Source organism: Galeopterus variegatus, unplaced genomic scaffold (assembly GCF_000696425.1).
Source record: "Galeopterus variegatus unplaced genomic scaffold, G_variegatus-3.0.2 Scaffold6755, whole genome shotgun sequence".
Classification (NCBI taxonomy): Eukaryota; Metazoa; Chordata; class Mammalia; order Dermoptera; family Cynocephalidae; genus Galeopterus; species Galeopterus variegatus.
The window spans coordinates 22161-30896 of NW_007732866.1; positions in this window are offsets into that span (position 1 = coordinate 22161).

Genomic DNA, 8736 nt, shown 5'->3' on the forward strand with positions numbered 1-8736 from the left:
ATAAATGTATTCACTGCTCAAACTCTCTTTTCATGTATTTGTATACACGTGAGCACATTTGACTTCTGGTAGCATGGCGGGGTGGGGAACAACTACAAAAATATGTCAAGACTGGTTTATTTTGCCCTGGGGTAGAAGGGAAAGGAACTGGTGAAGCAAAGTGCTTAATTTTTAAGTTAATAATTTGATATACAATTTTGACATTATCGATTACATGAAGTCTTAAAAGATTCCACCATCCAAAGAATGTGAGAAGGAAAATGCCTTTCCTTTTCTTACCACCTCATTTGAAAAAGAGAAACCATTTTTTACCCTAAAAACATTTGGTAACTCGTATCAACCAGCCACCAAACAAAAAAACATTTGGAATACCTGGCAAAAAGCATTTTCAAATACAAGATAGTTCCGTAAACAGGCCAGAGCTCTGGGCCAGATGGGAGCTTTGCTCTGGTCCTAGCTCAGGCGTCCCTGCTTGGCCAGTCTTCATGGGAAAGGGGCAGTGCCCAAGCCCCACGCACATCACAAAGCCTCATGAGGACAACTCTGCCAAAATGGTCCTTGGCTGGTACTCTCCATGCCAGGGTGAGACCGTGCGCTCTCCATGCCAGGGTGAGACCATGCAAAGCCCCACCCATAGGCAGCTAGCTGCCCCTAGGTATGGTTTGAAAGGGGCTCAGAACCCCTTCTGACTAAAAGTATCTTTCCATGTCAAGACCTATCTGGCCTGAACTTCCCATAACACTTGTCACTTAAAAGGAGCCTGTAAGAGAAAGGGCGAGGTCTCCACAGGTCACTGTTTTTACCAGGCAGGGCCAACTTCCTCATGTCAAGACCTATCTGGCCTGAACTTCCCATAACACTTGTCACTTAAAAGGAGCCTGTAAGACAAAGGGCGAGGTCTCCACAGGTCACTGTTTTTACCAGGCAGGGCCAACTTCCTCCAAAGAGAAACCATTTTTTACCCTAAAAACATTTGGTAACTCGTATCAACCAGCCACCAAACACAAAACCAACCAACCAAACAAAAAAACATTTGGAATACCTGGCAAAAAGCATTTTCAAATACAAGATAGTCCTGTAAACAGACCAGAGCTCTGGGCCAGATGGGAGCTTTGCTCTGGTCCTAGCTCAGGCGTCCCTGCTTGGCCAGTCTTCATGGGAAAGGGGCAGTGCCCAAGCCCTACGCACATCACAAAGCCTCATGAGGACAACTCTGCCAAAATGGTCCTTGGCTGGTCCTCTCCATGCCAGGGTGAGACCATGCAAAGCCCCACCCATAGGCAGCTAGCTGCCCCTAGGTATGGTTTGAAAGGGGCTCAGAACCCCTTCTGACTAAAAGTATCTTTCCATGTCAAGACCTATCTGGCCTGAACTTCCCATAACACTTGTCACTTAAAAGGAGCCTGTAAGACAAAGGGCGAGGTCTCCACAGGTCACTGTTTTTACCAGGCAGGGCCAACTTCCTCCTAGTAAAACTCATGCACATATCAGGAGCTAACCACGAGGCCAAGGGCCTAATGCTGAGCGCCCAGGACTGAAAAATATTTAAGCATAAGGAACAGAATAGCCTTGAGGAAGGGTAAGAAAAAGTCTGGAAGATTGGGTAGAACATTATTGGGCAACTAAAAAAGAAAGTAGGGAGGGACACCCCAAGCAGTGGGCTGGCCACTTCCAGAAGCCATGAGAGCAGAAGACAAAAAGGGTTTATGGCAGTGGTGTGCTGGTAAATGCTTAACAACTGGCTTTCTGGGATAAAAATATACATATGTATGTATGTATGTACATAAGTTCGTCAGAAATTTCATAGATAAAAAGGATGTGCAGCACATAATTTACAAATAATAATAAAACATACAATGCTTTTTATTGTGATTCTATATAGCCAATTGACTTTTACAGAATGCTTTTGTTCATTTCTGCCAACTATTGTAACCATAGGGAACCTGTGGTTGCAATTCAACCATGATTTGACACAAATGTTTGATTGCTGTCTGACTCAGCAAAGTCACTTGTGTCATTGGATATAGGCCATTGGTCAGTAGGACGTGTTAAATGGTTCAGTGTTAATTCATCCTTCCAACAGAAACCCCAGAATGTTTGCATCCCATTGGCAGGCTCAGGATCAGGAGTACCATCCAGGTGAGCAGAGTTGGCACTGGGACCTCTCAGCTGCTATCCTGAACCACAGGACACATGCTTCCCAGGGGCACTTGCAAGTACTGAGAGGTTTTTCCTTTTGCTGACCCGGTGAGGGGGACTTTCAAACACTGCTGGCTCAGAAGGGGCCAAAGTGCTCTGCCTCCAAGAGTTACTCATTTTATTAGTGGCATTACCCACATCTGAGGTAGCGCAGGCCCGCCTTGCTCCCCAGGACCCTGCTGCAGAGCAGGCGGTATTCTGAGGGCTGGACAACTTCACATGCTCTGGCAACTGATAGCTACTGTGCTGCTGGAGGAGGGATGTCTTTCAGGGTGCTCTAACAGGTATATTAGAAAGATGCACCTTAATCTTGCGATCTTGTTAATAGCAGAACAATGTCTGGGCCTCTCCCTTCATCCGAGGTGCCAAGTGCTATGATAGTGTCTTCTCCACTGTGGACCAGAATACGAAGCACCTTTTCTGAGGTAGCATCCAAAGGGAAACTTCATCAAAAGCACGGCACTTGAGTATCTTTCAGTGAAAATGCATGCAGATGATATGGTATCAGACCCAGGGGACAGGAAAAGGAGGGAAAACTGGGAGACAGGTTGAGTGAGGAGAAGGGGCACTTGAGAACCAGTGTCTCACAGCTGGGGCTCTCGCACAGCCAGCCTTCACCGTCCAGCCCTGTGCATAAGGACTGGGAGTCCCTTGAGTAGCCAGGGACAGGAATGGATGGGCTCTGGCCATGAGGCAGATGAAGCAACATCGGAGGCGAGGTGCTGGTGGACTGAGGCCAGATAATAGTACAGGGGAGAAGAGGAAAAGAGTGAGAGCACTTAGTATGAGAGGAATGAGGCTGAGCAAGAACGAAAAAATACATTAAGCCCATGGTGGGGTGAGGTCACTGCAGCAGATGACTGTGTGCTATGTTCTTCACCTTTATCATCCACTCTCCAAGGACGGCCATCTGCCAGGCCCTGGTGCTAGGACTACAGGGACCTAGTTCTTGCCATCAAGGGACTCACTGTCTACTTGGGAGGGCAAGACCTAAAGAAATGACAAGTAAGCCACTGTAGCATATGCTTTGTCAAGCGAGAGGACACCAATCAGTAAGTGTGCCAGGGACCAGAAGGAGGGATCACAATGCTCTGGGATGGTTGAGGTCCCCAGGGAGGTCAGGTCTTGAGCCTGAACTTGAACGCTAAATGCCACTTTGAGGGGAGGAAGGACAGAGAAACTGTCCAGATTGGTATGGACAGAGCATAGCAGAAAGGACATAGGTGGTATATTCAAGGCAGTTTACTTTTTTTTTAATATCACTCTGTATGCTGGGCCTTTTCACATATATCACCTCAGGAAATGCCTGTTGTCCCTCACAAGCCCAGCTAAACTATGGAACAGATGGCCTTTAGTGAGTTCAACAGTATTAAATAAACTCTTACTAGGAGTAAATCAATGTTGAGTGTTGCAGGATATGTAGAAAAGTATAAAATATAGTCCCTGTCCTCAAGTACAGAAAGGATTTTCCTTCTATCAAATAAATGTCCAGTGAAGGAGATTCCAGATGGCCCCATGGCAGTGAAGTCTTATCTGATTAAAGGCAGCAGGCTCTGGGCAGCACGAACAAGTCTAAGAAAAACTGGATTTGTTACCAAGATGTCCACTTGGGGGTGGTCCAAAAGGTCTTTCAGGGACTCAGCAGTTTTCCTCAGAGTTGGTTCCCAGTCTGTGCCCTCCACAATCTTCCCTGTATGTTCCTTCACCAGCACAGAAAATTGTCTGCAGCCAATCACCAGTTCAGAACCAGAAGCCAAAGTAGTTACAGACTATCCCTGTAACTCACCCCGTGTTTAGGTCACTGAGTAACACCCCAATAAAAGTGAGATCAGACTCTGCAAATAATCCTGGAAAGGAAGAGATACCAGCACGAGAAGAAGAGAGCCAAACAAGGTAACACATGTGGATGACTTCTAAATTGGTCAACCCTGGGCAGAGGAAAATTTGGCCAATAAAAGTGAGATCAGACTCTGCAAATAATCCTGGAAAGGAAGAGATACCAGCACGAGAACAAGAGAGCCAAACAAGGTAACACATGTGGATGACTTCTAAATTGGTCAACCCTGGGCAGAGGAAAATTTGGCAATCTTTACTTGGCCTGAGAGAAGACCCATCCTGGCCCTTAAAGCACCAGTTAGAGATAAGTTGAAAGCAGGAGTTGAGCATCACCCAAGACAAACTGCAAACAAAGTCATCTCAGGCACCCTCACAGTCTAACGACGTGACTGTCCACAAAAGAGCAGGCTGTGGAGAGTGCAGGAACTTCCTGAGTTGCATGGGCAGAGTTGCTACATGTATGACAGAATTGGCAGATGCCCGTCAGTCTCTTCACAGTGAGTCTCAGGGATACGAAGCAGAGAACCGGCTCCTGGGGCCAGGTGGAGAGATGAAGACTGCAGGTTCAGGGGGGTCAGCACTCACTGCGGCACATCTGACCCCTGCCTCTTCAGAAGACAAGGCCAAATGCACGATGAGAAGGGGACCTCTGGAGCCTCGAGATTCTGGATTTCTAGTTGGAAAACCTCTTTGCAAGACAAAAAACATACCAAAGGACATTTGGAAGTATTTCCAAGAATGAATCACATGCCCTAACTGTAATAGAAGAAGCCATAGGTCTCATTTCTGTGACAGGTGAAGCATAAGCCTTGCCACAGGCTACACTAGAAGAACGAATTATATAAGCTGGAGCAGAGAAGATTCTTCAAAACTACACACTAGCCAAAAAAAAANCGTCAGTCTCTTCACAGTGAGTCTCAGGGATACGAAGCAGAGAACCGGCTCCTGGGGCCAGGTGGAGAGATGAAGACTGCAGGTTCAGGGGGGTCAGCACTCACTGCGGCACATCTGACCCCTGCCTCTTCAGAAGACAAGGCCAAATGCACGATGAGAAGGGGACCTCTGGAGCCTTGAGATTCTGGATTTCTAGTTGGAAAACCTCTTTGCAAGACAAAAAACATACCAAAGGACATTTGGAAGTATTTCCAAGAATGAATCACATGCCCTAACTGTAATAGAAGAAGCCATAGGTCTCATTTCTGTGACAGGTGAAGCATAAGCCTTGCCACAGGCTACACTAGAAGAACGAATTATATAAGCTGGAGCAGAGAAGATTCTTCAAAACTACACACTAGCCAAAAAAAAAATGAAAGGGAGAAGAAGCAACCACACATCATTTTAAGACTCTTTATTTAAAGGTCATATCCCTGAGCCAGGCTACTGTGTAATCAAGCAGAAAAGTGGTACTGAAACTTGATAGTTTTGACTGCTGGCCTTCGGTCTTGGATGTTAACAAATATTTGCTGTTGTTTTTTAACCAAGCAGTCTATACCTCAACCTTCATGTTAATTCAGAACACTCCGGGCCAAACCCGTGGCTCACTTGTAAGAGTGCAGCGATGGGAGCGCAGCCGACGCTGGGAGTGCCGAGGCCGCGGGTTTGGATCCTATATAGGGATGTGGCCAGTGCGCTCACTGGCTGAGTGCGGTGCGGGCGACACCACGCCAAGGGTTACGATCCCTTTACTGGTCACAAAAAAAAAAAAAAAAAAAAAAAAACACTTCACTTCCTGAAATATCAGGCTCTAAATTGAAGGACAGGGAGCACAACCCTCACTGAGTTAACATTTCCAAGGCAAGGGGTCAATGGAGCTGACCAAATAACCCATGGCAAGGTGTCCCAAAGGAAGCTACCATATGTGGAATCTGGGTGTTGAGAAAGAAGATGACTCATCCTCATATTACTCTTTTAAAGAACTGTGTAATAACTTTCCAAGCAACTGAATATTTTAACATACTGGGTTGCTAAAGCTGTTAGAAGAAATATCTGGACCTAAGAGAATCTGGCAACACTATCTGAATGAACACCAATTTTTATCTATCCTAAATGTTAAGATATATTTTTGAATGTTGAAGATTTTTGTATATTAAGAAAGTGTCTGGTGATCAGAAAGAGTTGGCCAAGGGAAAATTGATCACCTGACAGGCAGGCTGTGGCTATTTTGATACCCTTATCTCTCTATAAAAGGAGATATATTCTCCTTACTATACAGACTTTACTATGCTATACAGACTAGCCTACGACAGATGTGCTGCCAGGCTATTGCAACACCCATGTCACCTGTCCCAAGGTGACCCTGAAGATAGAGCACCTGTCCTTTCATTCTCTCCAAAAGGTTTAAATATTTTCATGGCCTCCCTTCATTTCTAAACCAATTAAGGGCATTTTAGAGCCTTCATTCATTTCTCAAGGTATTGCAATGAAATAGCCATATCCTAGCTTAGCAATGGTTCAGTGAAAGCACTGAACTGGACTAGGGAATCTAGACCTTTGGGCTATGTTCTCAACTTTTTCCTCTGTCCACTGAGTACTGTTCTTCCTTTCCTCCCATATTTTTTTTATTCAACAAATACAAGGGGCTTCAAAAAGTTCATGGTAAGGTTTGTATCATCTTTTTAATTCCATTTTTCCATGAACTTTTTGAAATACCCTTGTATCTATTCAATACCTGCTATGTGCCAGGGTCAATAATAGGTGCTGTGTCTGCAGGAGCAAACAAGGGAGATAAAGTCCCTCTCACAAAGCATACATTCTCACTGGGGAGATGAATAATTCCAGATAGTGGTTAGTGCCAGAAAGAAAATAAAGAGGCTAACAGAATTCAGTGATTGGACAGGATAGAGGGGAGAGGAACACAATCCCGACTTTAGACAGTCAGGGATGAGCCCAGGAGGAGATGGCTCAGTGGGGATCTGAGTGATAAGCAGAAGATCTGAGGGAAAAGCTTCCAGGCAGAAGGCAGAGCTACAAAGGCCCTGAGGTGGTAAAGAGTCAAGAGAACTGAAGGAAGAAGGAAGGCCTGAACGGCCAAAACCCAACAAAGAGGAGAGAGTAGGTAAAGACGAGGTAGGAGAGAGGATGAGGCTGGACAGCCTAGGGCACTACATGTTATGGGAAGGAGTTGAGACTTCAATTAAAGTGGGATGAGAAACCACTGGAGGGTTTTAAGCAGGGGCTAAGCCATATCAAGGGGCAGACAATGAGGACCAGGTATGTGAAGGATAATACACAGAGGATGACAGCCAGATATTCTCTGGAAAGGGATCTCAGAGGGGGCTGTGGTGAGACATGAGGCATGTCTTCAGATCATCTTGGGGCCAAACATTAATGCGTTGACTGATCCTTACCATCTCTTCTAGCTTAACCCTCTCATATCAGAGTCCCTTGCACAATGTAATAGACTTACCATATCTACACTTGGACTGTTCCAGAGATTGACTCATCCCCTCTGACAGCTACATTAAAAAGTTCTTCCTTATATTAAGCCAAAATCTGATTCCTTGTGACTTTTACTCATCTGTCTCTGTATATATCCTTCTGGGCTCTACTAACAGCTATTACACCCCAAGAATTCCTTTCTCAGGCAAGTCAGTACCAGTTTCCTTCAGTTACTCACGTGACTTTTCTAACTTTTCATTATGGAACATTTCAAATGTTCACAGACGCGGAGAGAATAGTTTAACAAATCTCGACTGACCCATGGCCAGCTTCAACAACAATCAACTCGTGACCAATTCTGCTTCCATCTAACTTTTTTTTTTTAAAGATGACCGGTAAGGAGATCTTAACCCTTGACTTGGTGTTGTCAGCACCATGCTCTCCCAAGTGAGCTAACTAGCCATCCCTATATAGGGATCCGAACCCGTGGCCTTGGTGTTATCAACACCACACTCCAAGACCACACTCCCCCAAGTGAACCACAGGCCAGCCCCCCATCTGACACTTTGATTTCCTTTACCAACTTGGTTACTATGTTTATCTTACAGGTATAATCTGGCCAGCTCAGAGTACTAGCAGCTCCCTCAGCTGAGACATCACATGTCTACTAATACAGACTAACAGTCCTATTACGTGTGGTGGCAGACTGGGGCTTCATAATGTGAATTCAATTGACTCAAACTCTCCCAGCAGAAGTTGTGCAGTTGGGTTTTTAGACCCAGGAATGGGGATTTATGTTTGTCCCAAGTGATTTTCATCTTATCAGACTCAGTCCATTCCTTCATGCCATCAGCATCGTTGTGGGCCTTGATTCTCTAACATTAACCACCCCTCCCAGTTTTTGTGATACCTCTAAAATTTAGAAAATATGAATATGGACAGATATGAATTAGAAAAAGAGTTCTGAGCTGGGAAGGATCAAAGGAAACATTTAAATTCCTTATTCTACAGATGAGGAAACTAAGATCCAGAGAGACGGCCTCTAGCTCACAGCACGATGCAAGTTAGGCTACAGCCTGGGCCTCACGCTCTCTGCTTTCTCCCCCATGTCCACAAGTTCTGTAAGTCCTCAGGAGGAGGTGCTCTAAGAGAGAGATGCAATCCTCACTAGCTAGGCCAGCGTCTGCAGGCCTCCAAACTGATTTACAGTCAACAGCCAACATTCCCCCTCATTTGGCACACACTCACCACGTGCTGCTCTCTGCGAGGCTGCACTGCCCTCAATTACTTATCAGGCATTTCCCAAACTCAGAGATTAGGTTA